A 17,213-nucleotide genomic window follows, 5' to 3' on the forward strand; every position below is an offset into this window, starting at 1 on the left:
TTCTCCTGAACTGTTCACCGTCAGTCCCAGACTTGCAAATTTAATTGGGGTACAGAGTCGGTTCTTTATTCCAAAAGCCCATAAGCCGAAGGTGACAGGGAGCAGGAGGAGGGATCCTTGTCAATTCAATATGCAGCTACTCGCTCGCGTAATGCGGCGGCAGAAGCGGTGCCGCCGGACTAAGCGACTGCACTTCGAGAATTACGCATCTGAATGTGTATCTATCTCTCTGTCTGTTGTTGAAATGCATTTGTGTTTACTCTTGAGTTCCGTGCTGCTTTGGAGAAGATCGTCAGCAAAATGAATAAATGTAGTGTTAGTGTCAGTAACCTGGACAGCTCTGCAGGGTGGGAGGCAGCAGTGGAGATTTTCTGGACAGGCACACAGTGAGTGACATAGCAGACCAGTTTTCTCTCTCTCTCTCTCTCTCTCTCTCTCTCTCTCTCTCTCTCTCTCTCTCTCTCTCTCTCTCTCTCTCTCTCTCTCTCTCTCTCTCTCTCGCAGTCCCTCCCTCTCGTGAGCCGGGGCAGCTCGTGCACATGCCTGGGCGTTTTCAGTCCCTTGGTAGGAGCGTTCAAGGCACGCTGTAAATAACAAAGCGCGATGAAGGACTGTACCCCGCAATTTACGCAAAATTCAGTAATACCAATACAAGTGCAATAATCAGAAACCAAGCGTAATTGTGAGAATTTGAAATAACAACATGAGTTCCAGCTTATCCTGGAGGTGCAGGATGATGGACATGCAGCACCAACTGGGAAATGCAGAAGGTACGGGATCAGTTACGGTTCATTCGCCTTCTGTTCGCTTCCCCACTTTTTTGAAAAACTGAAGGCAGGGCTTACTGTTTGAGATCGGACGATACGTTGACGCACGATTCGAAACGATACGGTGCTCTCTTTAGGAAAAAGAAAAAAGTACTGGATATGTCTCAAAAAAAGTTTGTGACGCCAAAAAGCTTGTTACCTGAAAGTTCACGTCAGGGATCCACTGTATTATATTTTCAAAATTTATATATGACATACTCAAGTATAAAAGTAGCAGGCAGTGTAGCAGTTAAGATAATTTACCTGTTACATTTATTCATTTACCTGCACTTTACAGCTGGCAGTGGCTCTATTACGCTATGAGCTGCTCCCCTTTTCAGTTATAACTCGCTTCCCCTACTGTACGCTAGGCAATTACCCCGAATCGCTCCGGAAAAATATCCAGCTCTATAAACTTTGGATATAAGAGCATCAAAACTAAGCAACAAATTATGATCAATGATCAGTACATGGCATACAGCTAAACAAAATATATATATATATATAGACACATACTGTATATATACAGACGTATACTGCTGCAGATAAAAGATCTTATTAAGCAAATTTTAAAGAAAAAAAAAATATCTGTGAAAACCCCCCGTGAAGTATTAACAACACATTCCACTAATGTTTGTACACAGCGTAGCGTTACGAAGTTCCTTGCTGCGTGTTCCACGAACACACCCAGGTGTCACATGTCATATCTTTGGGTGTGAGGGGCTCCGTGGAGTTTTGTTTTTCCGTTCGTTTTTCCAGGCACGTGGTCAAGAGGATCTTTTGCAGCCGGATTCAGTTAGCGTGGCGGCCAGTGGGGCAGAGGTCCAAACTGATCAACTTTGAAGACGTGGTGAATAACGGGAACTCTAGCAGGGAGCGCTCACTGCCAGCACGTCATGCTGATCTGGACACCACCCTTATCATTCATACATCCCTGTACAGCCACATTTTCACACAATACTAGGCAGATAATGCTAAGAGGTATTTTTACTGTTCAAATACAGCTGAAAAGCACTACAGAGGCACTGTAGGCCACTCCTATGACTAGAGACCTTCACGTTTCAGCTCTGTGCCCTTTTCCGCTGTAATATCCACTGTTTCCGTGGCAGATGAACATCCAACAGAGTCGAACACAAGCATTCGGAGATGCAGGTAAAGACGCAAAGTTTTTTTTTTTTTTTTTTGTAAATTCACGAGGAAGAATTATGACAGGAGGCCAGCTGAGTAACCAAGTGGTGCTGTTCTTCAGAAAGCGAAAAACTGCGGACTGACGGCGCAAATGTGCTGGGTCTGGGGCCAACAGCGACATCTGAGCCTCTTGGGGAGAGGGAGAATGGGGCTGGAGGAAGGAAGCCGAGGGAGTGAAGGGACAGATTGCGATAAGGGAGGAAAGGAATGAGAAAGGGTGAGGGCGAGGGAGCACACGCGCTGCCAGGGATGAGCGGCTCGTCTGTTAGCCTGCGTCAGCCCGGCTATTCCTAGGCACACGCAGGCACCAATATCCCTGTTTTCCTGCCTAAATCAAATGGGTAAAAAGAGAGAAAAAAAAAAAAAATCCCACCCCAAGTGGCCTTTATTCCAGCCCTTTTTTTTTTCTTACCTCGCAATCTCTCCCACGCTTCTCCGCAGATCGCTCGGCCCGTTTCCCTGGCGACAGCTGCTTCCTGTTTTTCTGTCTGGCTTTTCAAGAAGTTTGGAAAGAGGAGGATGCAAATTATTCTCAATAAAATGCCAACATTACAGAAAAAGGTTTCAAAAATGGGATAAGCAACCTCACTGCTGTCGAACAACAGGTGTCGATATTATCAGCTTCCAACATCAGAATGACGTTAACGGTCGACCGTCTCTTCTAATTTCCTTCGTTATCAGTTATCTGTGCTTATGACAAAGTATTATTTCCATATTTCTCATGTATACATCCTTCAAAAAAGGCAAGATTAAACAGTAATCTATAATATTTCACATTGCAATGCCATGTAATGTACTGTGTTCTTTGGGTATGGGAAATTGGAGCAATTTTAAATCAGCCGCAATATTTCCGGTCATTCGGAAATGTTAAAAGATTTGCAAAATTCACTGGGTCTGCGGACAAACACGACGAGACAGCGAACGGTATCCACGGACGTAGAAGGTGCGGCATTACGAGCGTTGCGTAACTCTTGGCAGCTGCAAGCGCAGGAAGTGGCCGAAGGAACGTAAGTGATGGGGTGTCAAGATGTAAACCCTGGAGTGTGTCTGAGAGGCATGTGGGCGCTACATATACGTGACTGGCATGTGAACTGTTCAAATCCACCTATTCACACACACACACACGCACGCACGCACGCACGCACGCACGCACGCACGCACGCAGGCACACCAACACACAGCAGTCCCCACATTGTTTATAACTGAGTAGGCTGCACCTTGATTCTGGTATTAATAGGCAGCGGGGATGCAGGAGGAGATATAACTGCCGCTGTTCGCATTTCGTAGATGCTTCGGTGGCAAGGAGCGCGGCAACGGCCGCGTTTCAGCCTTCGGAAAAGAAGAGAGACAACGTTGCCTAAGAGAAACGGCAGAAGTCGAGCATCTGTCCACGCTGCCACGAATCCGGTTGGCAAGGCCGAACGAAAGAAAGGCCGATGGCAAACAACCTTTGCGAACAGTGCAGTGTGGGCCACGACCATCTTGTATCAATAAAAAAACTAGGCTAGATCTCATTAAAAGGCATTTATATAGAAAATGTCACTAACAGCTATGGGTGTGTGTTTGGATTCAGTGGTGCCAAGAGTAGCTGAAATGGAACACCGAGCACTACTGGGGTAATGCTGTCTTGAGTCGTCTTTTAGCAGTAGTCAAGGGTACAGCAGCAGCACTCACTACGTGGACTTGAACTTCTGATCGCAAGTCCAGCACCTTAACCATTATGCAACCTGCCACCCACATTTCAACAAAAAAGCACAAGAAACTTAGAAGAGGTCTTCAAGACGGCGTCGACCTCCATAAACACAAACAAGGTCAATCACACCTGCGAGGCTTGGTGGAACGTGGGAGAGCAACGTAAAACAGTTTCTTTTTTACTAAGTTTCCTTTTTCCAAAAAGCCAGGCTGAGCACAGTGTGGGTGGGAAAGGGGATTCACTTGAGTTTGTGCTTCTGGTTCTTTTTACATTTGATCCTAAATATCAAATGATAAAACAGATCAAGATGAAGAAAGGAAGAGTGAGCGAGAGAGAGGGAGGGAGATGAACTTCAAAGCCAGTCAAGCAATTCTCAAAGCAGGGTTCTCAACAGACCATATCAAACCGGAGAAGAAGGTTGGTAGGGGGAGAGGAGGGGGGTGCGAGATGGTTGCATCACCACGGTGCGCTGCCTTGTTCTACTGGATCCAGGCTGTTAGGGTGCCGCCGGTGCCCGGGAGGGAGAGCCCTTGTCAGCTCCAATAAGAGTTTCTGTTCTCTTTTCTTTGTCCACAACCGCCCTAGAACACCCAGGGCGTCCCTCGCAGCACTGCACGGCGCTGCCAAGAAGAAGGAAAGCGCTGTTGGCCCATACATAAACACACACACACACACACACACACACACGCAGCAACATTAACTAGACACGGTCATTCCTCATCCTCTTCCTCCGTCGACTGTGTCTGCTACGCCAGGGCCTCGTGTGTGTGATTGTTGACCTCCACTTCTCATGTGTGCCTAGCCCCTCCCCCTGCCATCCTGTTGCCCTTCCTGCCCATTCTTTGCATCCACCCAAGACAGAAGTCCCTGCTGTCACCTCTCTTCCTTTCCTGCCACCACTTTGTGCCCCCCCCGATCACTGCAGGCCACCACTGCATATCATCAACCAGGAATGCCTTTACATGTGTTTGAGGGGAACGGATTCAGTGGTGTGGCCCAGAGTATGAACCAGGATGTGTCTGCAGCCACCACTGCCTACAACTATAGGGGAAAATCACACACACGCGCACACACACACACACACACACTATCTGAAACCGCTTGTTCCGAGCAGGGTTGTAGCAAACCGGAGCCTAACCCAGCGACACAGGGCGCAAGGCTGGGGACACCCAGGACGGGACGCCGGTCCATCGCAAGGAACTCCAAGCAGGACTCGAACCTCAGACCCACCGGAGAGCAGGACCCAGCCAAACCCGCTGAGCCGCCGTGCCTCCTCGGAAAAATTACGTGAATAAAATATTTGCGTGGACCATTACTGTACCTATTGATATCACCGCTACTGCGAAGCGAGACACATGCACGCACAGATTCATTGACAATGACGTAGATTGACACACTTATTTACCACAGGAAGACCGTAACCCTCCCTCCCCCCTTTCGGTGCTATAAATGCTGCGGCATGTCTGACGCAGCAGACCTTCGGTGCAAAACGTAGTTCTTTACGTCTGTATGCCCGTACTCATAGAGGAGCTTATGCGAAGAGAGTGATTTTTTCGCACTTGCAAGGCATAAAGTAGCACAGGAGTAAAGGAAGACATGCTGCGACCGATCTCCAAGGCTCAGCGAGCGGCGCGCAGCCGTACTTTTCGACAAACATTCTTGCCTCGCTCGGCTCAGCGCGGCAACAGCACTGGACGGACGTGACTGCGAGTAACGAACGGAATGAAAATAACAAGAACGACACCAACGAAGCGAGCGCAATCATGAGAAAACCAAGATTTCGAATTTCGCCAGAAAAGTAATATAGCCACTCAGATTCTAGAGAGATCTGAGTGTACTTGTGGTCTGCTTGAGAGACGCCTAACCACTTCTTCCCCCCTGGGTGCAACTTTCTGGAACGTGAAAGGTGCCCGTTGTTCTCAGAGCGCTGTGGCAACAGTTGCGGCCGAGCTGGGCGGTGACTAACAATCGCGGTCGTGCTGCTACTCAGTCATCCTGTAGATGGTAGGGAGTCACACGTAGACACAAACGGGGCGAACAGGTAAAAGAGTCATTGATGAACGAGCGGGGGAAAAAATATTACGTAAAAATGTCACCGTAAAAATTAGCAAACATTTAAAACAATAATTATCAACATGCACCTCAAAAGCAGGGAGGGCGTTCGCCGTGTCGCTGCAACGCACTCGCTGCACTTTTCTCCGAGATGCACGTCGCTTTGGAGACGAGCGTCCGCCGAATGAGTATAATTTAAATGTAGACGTAATGACGGGCTTTGAAAATATTAGTCAGGACTTCAGCAAATGTCACAAAGCACGGTCCATTCCCTTACAAACCGGACCTTAAGGTTCCTCCGACCGTGACGAATCGAGCAGCGATTCAGCATCCCTTACGCGGAACAAAATGGCATGCGTGCGTCTGCGTGTGTGTATGTGCGAGTGAATCTGTCACAGCTCAGTTGGCTGGGGATTTTTTTCTAACATACATATCACAATCGCAAATGGCCTTGCAGTTTCTGTTTCCCTGGCGCCCGGCCGCAAGCCTGATGCCAGAACTTTACACGTGTACGCGTTGGGTTTGGGTGTGGTTTAGCGGCGATGCGAGCCGCTGCGGAGCCAGCCTGTGTCATCGGAGGGGTGGCTGGGGAAGATATACGACTGGGGAACTGCAGGCGTAGAAGAAAAGGTGGGAAACGGTGCGGAGGGGCCATAGCGCGTGCCGCCGCTGAAATGCCACGAGAACAGACCACCCACACAAGCGCATATTCCGCACGACCGGGGCCTGCTTTCTCAAAAGATGACTTACGGACCGTTCAGAGCGGTCATTTTCCCGGAAGCCATCGCGTGTCTCTTTCATTTTCCTGACTTGGTCAAAAATTGCGCGCGTCTTTGCGAAAAGAAACACAATTAACCAAATAACAGCAAGACGTTGTATTTATATGCATTTAAACTTCGACGTTGACCGGGATCACTGTCACCTGTATCAGTGGTGTCAGCGAATAAAGGGACAATAAATCTTGCATCAACAGCCCTGTCAGTACGATAAATCCTCTACACTGGCGAACACACGGTGGCCACTACATTCTGTTAGGAATATTTCAAGTTCTACGTGTTCCATTTTCAGCTAAAAGTGGTCTTCTCAACAGCAGCTGCTGGTGGTTAAAATTTAGGCAAATACAACACTGGCATTTATCCATTCATCAATTCATTTTCAGAAATTGCTCATCCAGCATAAGGTTGCTGTGGTCCACAGCTTATCCCAGAAGACAAGGGCCCAAGGTGAGGCTCACCCTGGATGGGACACTAGTGCGTTGCAGGGCAATTACAGACTTGCAAACACACACACTATGGGAAATTCAGAGTGATCAATTCACCTGAAACCACTGTCTTTGGAACTCCACCATGGGCGGTCTCAACCCTGGCTGAGAAAGGAGGCGGGTTGGGCGTGGGGCTAGCTATCCCACACCATGAAAACCTTGCCAGCTACAGAAACGCCAACAAGGAAACTTCATGACATCTCAGCTCTTAAGGACGTCTGGAGAACCCTTGTTGGTGGCCTATGCCCCAGGAGGGGAGGAAGGTATAAGAAGAAGAAGACATGTCATTAGACAGTGAAAAGACCAACAAAACAAGTAGGATCACGAGAAAACCCAGGTTTCGAAATTTCACCAGAAAAGTAAAACAGCCGTTCAGATTCTAAGGAGATGTGCGTGATCTCCATACAGTGAGCCGGATTCGAATCCACACGTAAATCCGCATCCCAGGAGGTGTGAGGCATCGGCACTACTCACAGTCACTGTGCCACCCAGCTGTCGTTTAAATATTTAAGCAAACATTACTTTCTTTGTGAAATTCATGGTTGGTAATGCATACACCACAGTGAGCTCTATCGTGCTCTTTATCTCAAAGAAGAGCTGTGGATGTAACCTGTCAACCAAGTGTTTCCTTCCACAGAATCAAACAGGGGACATGCTCACTGGGAACAGCCTCTGAGACCCCGTCACTGGGTGTTTCTGCTTTTAGACTATCGTCATTTCTGAAAAAAAGTGCAGTTCCAACAGATTGCAATACATGTCAAATGCAGATGTCAGCATTTTTGTCATTTTCGTCAAGTTCGGTCCAAAAGATCAACACCTCAACCTTCCCAGGAGAGCATCGGTGCCCCGCTGTAAGAGTGTGACCACCTGCGACCCGTGACCTTCTGCTGCTCCTGCTTTCCGCACCTACCTACGTTCAGGAGTAAATTAAGAGGAGGCAATAAAAATACGAATGTAGCCTGCTGACAAAAGACGAATTTTCAGAACTTGCTGACTGTTTTTACGGCACTGAGACATGACGAAATGTTAGGTTTTTAGGGACTTTGTTTAATTTATGCAATGTGGTTTATAGTGAAATCGGTAAATGACAAAGCTTGTGCTTTGAAAATGTGTGACTGTCAGCAAGTATTTAAAGGGGAAAATTATTTGCTGCCCGTATGATTCATTTTATTACATTACCCGTTTTATGAATGCCATAAGGATTAAAATGAAAACAGTCTTGTATGATCAAATGACTTTTTTTGACTTATAAGCAAAGAAACACACTGATAACAAACTGTCCACATGAACATTTGCAGGATACACTCAGTGTAGCAACACATCAGAACTGCCCAGTTCACCAAAAAACGTCTTAGATCAGACTCTCGGGCAGCAAAACATCAAAACCTTAAGATCAAAATCCCAAATGATACTGGACATTGATTAGCCATTTCAAGCCATTCCATCTCAGGGGACACACACACACACACACGCACACGCACACACACGCACACACGCATAAATGTAACACACACATACCAATGAGGGAGGGGGAATCTACAGACAGTGTTTTTTCAATGCCGAGTTCTTGCGCTCCAGCAGTTTCCTGTCCGCGTTAAAGGTTTCCTTGTGCCAGGGGGCTCCTAAGTGGATGCCAGTTGATTAGGAGCACATTCATTAAAGCAATTACACACACAAAGTGTCCCAGAGGGCGAAGGATAATGAATGGACGGAACAGGGAGAAGAAGCAGGGCAGAGGCAGGCAGACTGAAACAAAAGAAGATGGCACTCGTCGTGCCAGAGCCCTCAACAAAGTGGCCCCGTGCCCACGGTCGATTAGCAAAGTGCTCCGAAATCTCCGATCGCCCGATGATGAGATGTGCCCCCCAGGAGGCCACCACTGTGAATGTCCAGATACCTGACTCACAGCTCCTGAGGACCCCATATTCGAGGTCCGACAGACCTTCGGCGTGCAGGAAGAAAAGGCGAGCGGGACATTTGCCTTGCTCCATTAGCTGCGATGTCCAGTGCTAAGCATGTGGTCAGGCAAGGCCAGAAGGCTCCATGTCAAGAGAAACGAACAAGGGGCTGTGACGGCTGCTGAATGGGCCAAAGAGATGACTGAGCTCTGGGGTCCAACTTGTCTTGTCCTCTTCCGAGGGAGGCCTTCAGAATGGCAGAAGGCATCCCAGAGGAAGACGAGAAAAATATGGCATTTGATTCACGATGCACGACCTCACCGCTAACATTTGGATATAATAGTTACGATGACTGAGAGAAAATCTGCGCAAATCAATCTGATTCTTTTTCAGTTAATCTGGAATGCCCCAAACATAAAGCGTTAACAGATTTATTGTGATAAACTAAACAATGCCCTAATCTTCTTTCGAGAAATTTCACGTAAACAACACTATATTTGCTGAAGAAATGCCAAAGATCTGTTTTGTGCTGCAAGGTTCTGACCAAGGGTGAGAGAATATGTGGACACAAGCTGAAAAGTTTACCCAGCTCAGACCTTACCGCAGCACATTTCAAGCGAAGCAGTGCCAATTTAAAAAATTGTTCATCCACCTCCAAAAGCAACCCTGCTGAGCATTTTTTTCTGATTGTCAAGCAAGTTTTTCAGACGGACAATATGTTTCGCATTGTACTCCTCGGTAATGCACTTCCCAATCCAGATGTCTCACATACCCTTTACCCCTAACCCCGTTGCCCTCCCCAACCACTTACCCTTAGGCCAAAGGCTCCAAGTTCAGCTGTCATGTGGGCCAACGTGTGCTAATGGTCATCAAGCGGGTTTAAGAGGGCAGCCACAAGCACGGCCACTGGCGCTCTCCGTTGGAACCCGTGGCTGATTTCACCCCAGGTGCTCTGCTTCCTTCCCTTTTTATTCCTTCCCTTCTTCCACCACTTGTCTGTCCGCTTTCATGGCCGCTTCTCTGCAAACACAGACACATCAACATGTCATCCCACATCAGCTTCTTGCGCTGAAAAATGTCAAGTATCGCCTCTACGACCTGCGTGCCTTAAATGGAACAGGGCCTGCGTGCGGGGGTGGGGACACTGCCGAATTTATGTTTGAAAATTAAATAAAAATACCGTTTTGCATGATGAAATCAAAGGGAAGCAGTCTCGCATCCACTGAAAATGTATAATACTTAAGGTGCTTGCGGGATTTAAAGGAAAAATGACAAAAGAGAAAACTCCGACAGAGGAAGGTAATACTGTTGAGAAAAATAAAAAAAAATGCAACCAGAGATCCAAGGAACCCTTTAGAATAGAAAGCCTTTGTTGAAACAGGCATGTCTAATACAGAAACAAAGAGAAGTTTTCTTATCATGTTACAGGGAAAGGATATTTTGACTCGACCAGGCAGACGCTGATTTCACCAGCTCTCAGACCAGTTAGGAAGTTGTAGTGCATTTCTGTATACATACAAACATCTCCCTTGTCTGGCCATGCTGATCCAATGACCAGGGAAGTGTACGTGGGCAGACAGAATTTCCACAGCCTCATACATGGGAAAGATGGAGTTCTGATTCCTGGGAACACCGGCACTATCTGTCGCAGAGCTCACTCGGAATCGGCACGGCTGCAACGGTGTGACTTTTCATGGAGATGGACAAAGGAAAATCAACCCAGCGTCCACCATCGTCCATCCATGAAAACACATCGCAGCTCCTCAAAAACCTCTCATTACATCCACAATGAAGATGCAGTGAGCAATCCCTAGGCAGCAAAAATGGCCCCATTTAACAATAAACTCACATGAGGATGACTCCTTTAATTGCGGATCAGCTTATTTATAGCTGTGCAAACCCCCGCATTAAACAAAAAAACATAAAAGCCCTCATTGTGTCGAAGAAGTTCAACGGTTCGGTCGGGTGATGGTTCAGAAGGCTGTAAGTGGCCTCTTGAACTGAGCCCCACTGACAAAGACACTTGAGCCCAACTTCATTTGTCATCAGAGCACCCTCCCCACACACCCCACCCCCAGCATTCACTCTTTAAGTTCTGCTGACCAGAAAGAAACGAGGAGTTTGAAGGTCAGCTGAAAGTCTCTAGTACTTGTCTGGAGGCTTCGACCTCCCAGAAGCGTGGACTTGCCCGTTCCTGGGGTGAGTCACCACCCTTGCAAAACTGGCCTGATGTTCAACCCACTTAAGGAAGGACAGCACAAAGCCAAGACTATTAGGCATTTATATTAATGTAAATTCAAAAATAAGACTGATGACGGTAGGAAGGCATGAAGATATAGAACATAGAAAATGTTTGACTGTGGCAAAAGAATTCTGAATGTAAGATACTTAAAGCTTTTTACAGATCTGTCTTTAAAATAAACCTAAATTCAGACCTAAAATACCTGTCAGACAAAAAGGATGTGGTTTCAGCAAAAAAATAAGTAATAAAGTTTTAAAAAAAAATAAAAAAACATTATATTACACACATTACAAAAATCCAGTCTAGTTTCCAGCGTGGCTTCAGAAAACTATGCAATACAGAAACTGCATTAGAAAAACTTACTAATGATCTATTGACAGCTCAAGATTCTCATTCTATTTCAATTTAAATTTTTCTAGACCACAGCCCTGCCTTTCATATTCTTAGCTGAGACGTTTTCCTTTGCAATCTTTAAAAAGTCTTTGGAGTTTTGAATATTGTGCTTGGTTCAACTCGTATGTCACTCCCCTCTGCTTCAACGTTCCTCTGAATAATTTCACTTCTGAAGTTACAGATGTGAAGGCTGGCGTTCCCCGTCTGAACTTCGAGGAGACCGAGGACATGCTTCGTCGCAACACCCATCACTAATGCGGAGAAAGTTCTGAACTCGTATGCATAAATGGCACAGTACTTCCATCTTGATCTGAATTAAAACCCCTAGGAATACTATTTGACCCTGGCCTCGCTTTTGATCCACATGTTTCTGTTACTGAAAAGCTGGTTAACACATCCATCTTCTCTTTAATTCATTACTGCAACGCTCTCCTCACCTTAAATAAGCACCAATACGTTCCGAATTCAGCAGCTGGAATCCAGACCAAGTCCAGTGCAAGGGGGTCTTCATTAAAGCCCCTATACTGTCTTCCTGTAAGGTTTCGAGCTGACAAAATCCAAAATCCTCACGCTTATTCAGTATCATAAAGCTCAGCACCTCTGTACCTCTCCGACCTTCTTGCCGTCTACTCCGGCCCTCACAATTTTCGTTTATCTCATTCTCGGTTCTTCCATGTTCCGCAAACTTTCCTGCATTCTGTAAGCACCCATAAACTGAGGCTCAAGACTTACTTATTTAGAACTCCCTTCAAACAATACATTTGTCTCCTCCTCTCATAATTTGTTTTAACTATTTTGTTCTCTTCATATTTTGGTGCCTTTTGTTTGTCTTGTAATTTTTTATTATACCGATCTTCATTTTCTTGTCTTTCGTGCATTATTGTTTTATTACTGTACCCTGTATGAAGAATATTTCTTTTTTCTGTAATGCATTTTGAGAAGCTGCTTTAAGGTTATTAGGTTTAAGGCTGAAAGTTATTATTATTATTATTATTATTATTATTATTATTAATCATCATCATCATCATCGTAAATGTTCCTCTCCCTTTGTCAAACCTGTTTTACATTAGCAGACTGTGCATTAAACTATTTAAGTATGGAGGTATTAATCTGACTTCAAGGGATTTGTGTTAGAACACATAATTGTTTATGAGTTCATTGGCAGTTGAACTGAAGGCAAAGGCCACAGCTGCTGTGGAGACTATCACTGAAGAAACACTGTCTGAAGTAATGGAAAATTTTGATCAGAATAAGCTGATGGTGTTGAATGCACATGAATAACACACTGAAGCAATTTATGTTAATCAAATCCCCTGTGGTTTTGACATATAATACAAGTCGCCTGTTCCACATTTGATATCAGACCCGAGGATGCAGCCAAAAGATGAAAAAGCTGACTTTTCTGATGGCACCATTATACGGTATTATTGAGCATCACACAGAAATTAGTATTTTGATTTACAGCCTTTACTTACTGACTGTATAAAGGTGAGGACAGTAAATGTGACAAACCTGAAACTGACACAGCTGTTGCTACATCAGCAAAACAGACAGACACACACATGCACACGCACACACACCCACACGCAAATGATACACTTTCTCTTACTGTAAATGACTTCAACCCTCAGGCTTGACCTTCCTAAACCACGGAGAAAGGTTTGGTTACACTCGGTTTTTTGGCCGCTGCCCCTGGAACACAACTGCCAAGGAAACCAGATCATCGCCTAACTCTAAATAACACCTTCAATTTCTGTACAAAGGAGCTACATTGGAGGTGAATTCAGGTAATCTTCTGAATAGTGAGTGCCAGATGGTAATATATTCAGATTGCCGTGGGTTATGCAAAAACTCCAGGGAAGCCACTGTAGAAACAACCTATTCATTTGGCACTGTAAAAGCAGGAATGGTAACTAGCAAAAGAGACCCACTGGTACACCATCATGTATCGACAGTGGAATGGACCTCTTTCTGGTCCCCCCCCCACACAAAAACGCAGTGCGCCCTTATCTGAAGATAATTTATTGCTGTTGCGGAAGCCCATGGCAGCGCTGGCGGCCGGCCCACTCGCCACCATGAGTGTAACAGTAAACACCCACCACACCGGACCCCGCTGAGAAGTATTACAGGCGTCAAGCTCTTTCTGTGACGTCGAAGTCGAAAGCCAAAAAACCACACAGATAGGACGAGAGAGGACTTTGTGAAAAGCACGCCTTTTAAAGTTGACATAAAGCCATCAAATGCATTTTCAGCACAGAGAGTTGCTTCGGAAATGTTGGGTCCTTACACAAACACTTCTGAAAAAATAGCACCTATCTGATGGCCGCAAGAGTCACCAGATCATAAAACAGAGGCCATCCAGCTTTATAAGTATTAATGTGGGAATCTGATTAATTGTTGCATCTTTCACACAAACCAGTTATGCTTACATTTAGTTGACATGTTAATTTCGATGTAATGGAACAGATGCTTTCATCTACAGCAGCTTTTGAGTTAACTGCCGTACGGGTGAATATCTGCGTTGCTGTTGTTAAGTGCCTTTGAGTCAGTGTCGACTCTTCCCGATCACAATACGGATTACGATATTTAGGATAGAGATTAGGATAGTGGACCAACGGCTCAGTGAAAACGGTCATTCAACATCAAAGATCTCACTGGGACAAGAAACCTACTGGTGAAACAGTTAGTTCATTACCTTAACCACGATAGTCTATCTGACCCTGGGAAGACGTTAAAAACAGATGTCAACAGATGGTAATGAATTACATTCATATACAAGTATGTATCTTTAAACCTGAAATAAGCAGTGACTCTACAACTAACTTCCCCTTCCTGAGTTGAAGACATTCAACCACTATGAAAAATGCCTACATAGTTAACAATTCAATTCAGTTTCAACAATTGCTTGTCCTGAGCTGTGTCGTGGTGATCCAAAGCCTATCCTGGAGGCACTGATCATAAGGCTAAGGGGGTAAACCCTGAACAGAACACCAGTCCATCTAAGGATAGCAAAAACGCTCAATCATGCAAAATTTAATATAGTAAATAAATATACACACACACACACACACATTTTCAGAACCACTTGTCCCATACGGGGTCACGGGGAACCGGAGCCTAACCCGGTAACACAGGGCGTAAGGCCGGAGGGGGAGGGGACACACCCAGGACGGGACACCAGTCCGTCGCAAGGCACCCCAAGCGGGACTTGAACCCCAGACCCACCGGAGAGCAGGACCATGGTCCAACCCACTGCGCCACCGCACCCCCTCTAAATAAATATACATCAGATTAATATTCATGTGAAAAGTGCTAAGAAGTGACACACTGGACGAGCTCAGCTGGTTTTGCAGTTAGGCTAAGAATATATACTAGGAAACATGAGGAAAGCAGGCAAATATAACTGTAACTAATGTGTGGTGATGTTACACTACTGTGTAACGTATGAACATTATTACAAATGTCAGAGGGATGCTAATCTATGGGGAGGTCAAATGAAAAATGCTGCTCCGGACATATAAAATGAATGTGCCATTAGTTAATGAATATGTAAGAATGAGAAGACGGCTGAACCCTGCATGATGTTGTTATAAGCTATCGTTTTAGACGGCTTTGCAGTGGCTCTCACTACATTTTGCAAAACGGGCCCTGCAGCGTATCCTAGCAACAAGTGTGATCTGCGAAAAATCTGCAGCTTTTTTGGCAAAAAAAAAAAAAAAAAAAAAAAAAAAAGAACGTAACAATATTTTTTTCCCTACTACGCCCTCTAAAGTTTAAAGCCCGGGCTTTATTTCAGCACAGGTCAGTTTACTGGAAGTGTGGGTTCTCAGATTTTTCGATGATCATACAGTGTTTTCCCTCTCCCCAGGTCTCACTTTGGCAACTGTGTGTTACGTGCTCACACTGAAACCTCTGCAAGGACTCATGCAAAGGGTACTCTGTAATTCCCAGAGTGCGTAGAGGACTAACGATGAAAACATTGACACCTTTCTGCTCTGACTTCAGCGGGAAGAGGCTGTCATGAAACTGTACAAAACCAGGACCAATCAGTCAGGTCCAGTGCCCTCCGTCACCTTTCAGACTTCTCTGTTGTGCTAACCCTAATCTTCAACGTTTGTAGCTACAAACAGGATACTACACCCTTGCACTGAGTTTCACTCGAGTTTCCTCAACTTTCTTTCACACCTTTATTTAGCCGAATCCTGTTTATCTACGCCAATCAAGTCTTTCGAGGAACTGACTCACTGGGCTCCCCACACTAAGAACTGTAAGGTCCTGCCGGTCAACATCTGCAAAAAACAGAGATGATTAATGTGAACTTTGGGTTCACCTTCAAACTAAATTTACATACATGCATGACATTAAGAGTCCCAAGCTCTTCAGCAACACGGGCAAGGGAATCTGCTGGTTAATAAATGTGGGAAGCGGAGTGATACACACTCGAGAATACAGTCCAGCTCTGTGAAAGGTTACTTTGGCGCACCAAAAAACAAGGAGAAGCGTCAAAACCAGGAAGCTCTGTGGTATCGAGAATTGAACTGACCTTTATTTTTTTTTTTATTTTTTTTGGGTCAGGGTCAGAGGTTCTAAGGACAAAAAAAAGGATGTCTTTAAGAATCTGACGAAAGCCAAGGATGCCCTCCTACAAAGTGCTCATAATAAGGTCAGAGGACATACTTGCCTCAGTTATTCAACTCAGAGTTGACTACATCATACAGAGGTATGACTTACATTGCAACAGCAAATTAATATTTTTATTTTAACTTTCGAGTTAGTGCCTCAAAGCTAGCCTGCACTACACTTGTCTAGGGACCGCAGCGCAGGTCAAGAAGCACGCTTGCCTTGGTCGGGAATACATTTCTGTGGGGGACCACAACGAATGCGCGGTGGCAATTTTTTAAATCACGGCTGTGAGATATGAATAAGGAAATTGCCTTCTCATCGCAGTAGCTGCGCGAACTTCTGGACAGAGTGAAATTATCATGCTCTCTGGTAAAATAAATACTGTGTGTGTATCGCTACTCATCAGCACAAAATCGATGAACATCGCAAAGGCCGAGGGATAGTGTAACAAAGGTAGGGCTGCTGGGTCTTTACCCTGATAATTCCAGGTAATATTTTAATAATTATATCGTCATGATTATTTAGGTCTTTCAAGGGAGGAAACAGTCCACACCGCTCTTCTCTCTCTTGCCCCGCATTGCTGGTGCGCTCCAAAAATACATCACATGTACTGTGTGATTTTTATTTCTGGTCGGTGAAACTGCCCAATAAATGCAAAGCAATGCACGAATGTTAAGTAAAAACTGAGTGACATTGATTCGATTCGATTTAATAACGCGGGTGCCATTTGATTTGACGCCCCCGCGCTCGCGGCTGATGACAGATTTGCATCTTAAAATTTCTAGTTGAGCGGCACCTCGATTTGTAGACTCGTGAAAAATCATGCGGGCGAAAAGGCGTACGCGAACGTTGCCACTGCATACTTGAAAAATAAATTAAACCATTATTACCCGAGACAGTATCGCTCTCTGTCTCCGTGCCTTTAGACTTGTTTACAGCCACCGGAGTTCCTGGCAGTGACGCCACCGCCGACCTGACGTTTGGCGCTGCGGTGGGAGGAAGGTTAGAAGGCGGGGAGTTTGTGATGTCATTTTTTTTTGACCAATCAGAGACAGCT

General features: G+C 45.4%; 1 long non-coding RNA gene across 1 annotated transcript; it reads right to left on the reverse strand.

The window, feature by feature from the left end:
• Nucleotides 1-459: 459 nt before the first annotated feature.
• LOC108926166 (uncharacterized) lies at nt 460-17,121 on the reverse strand. The gene is made up of 3 exons (XR_001965458.2): nt 17,047-17,121; nt 9,710-9,918; nt 460-4,307 (listed from the first exon to the last, which is right to left on the reverse strand). It is a non-coding gene; the product is annotated as an uncharacterized LOC108926166 (long non-coding RNA).
• Nucleotides 17,122-17,213: the final 92 nt, after the last annotated feature.

This window comes from Scleropages formosus, chromosome 3 (assembly GCF_900964775.1).
Source record: "Scleropages formosus chromosome 3, fSclFor1.1, whole genome shotgun sequence".
In the NCBI taxonomy this organism is placed as follows: Eukaryota; Metazoa; Chordata; class Actinopteri; order Osteoglossiformes; family Osteoglossidae; genus Scleropages; species Scleropages formosus.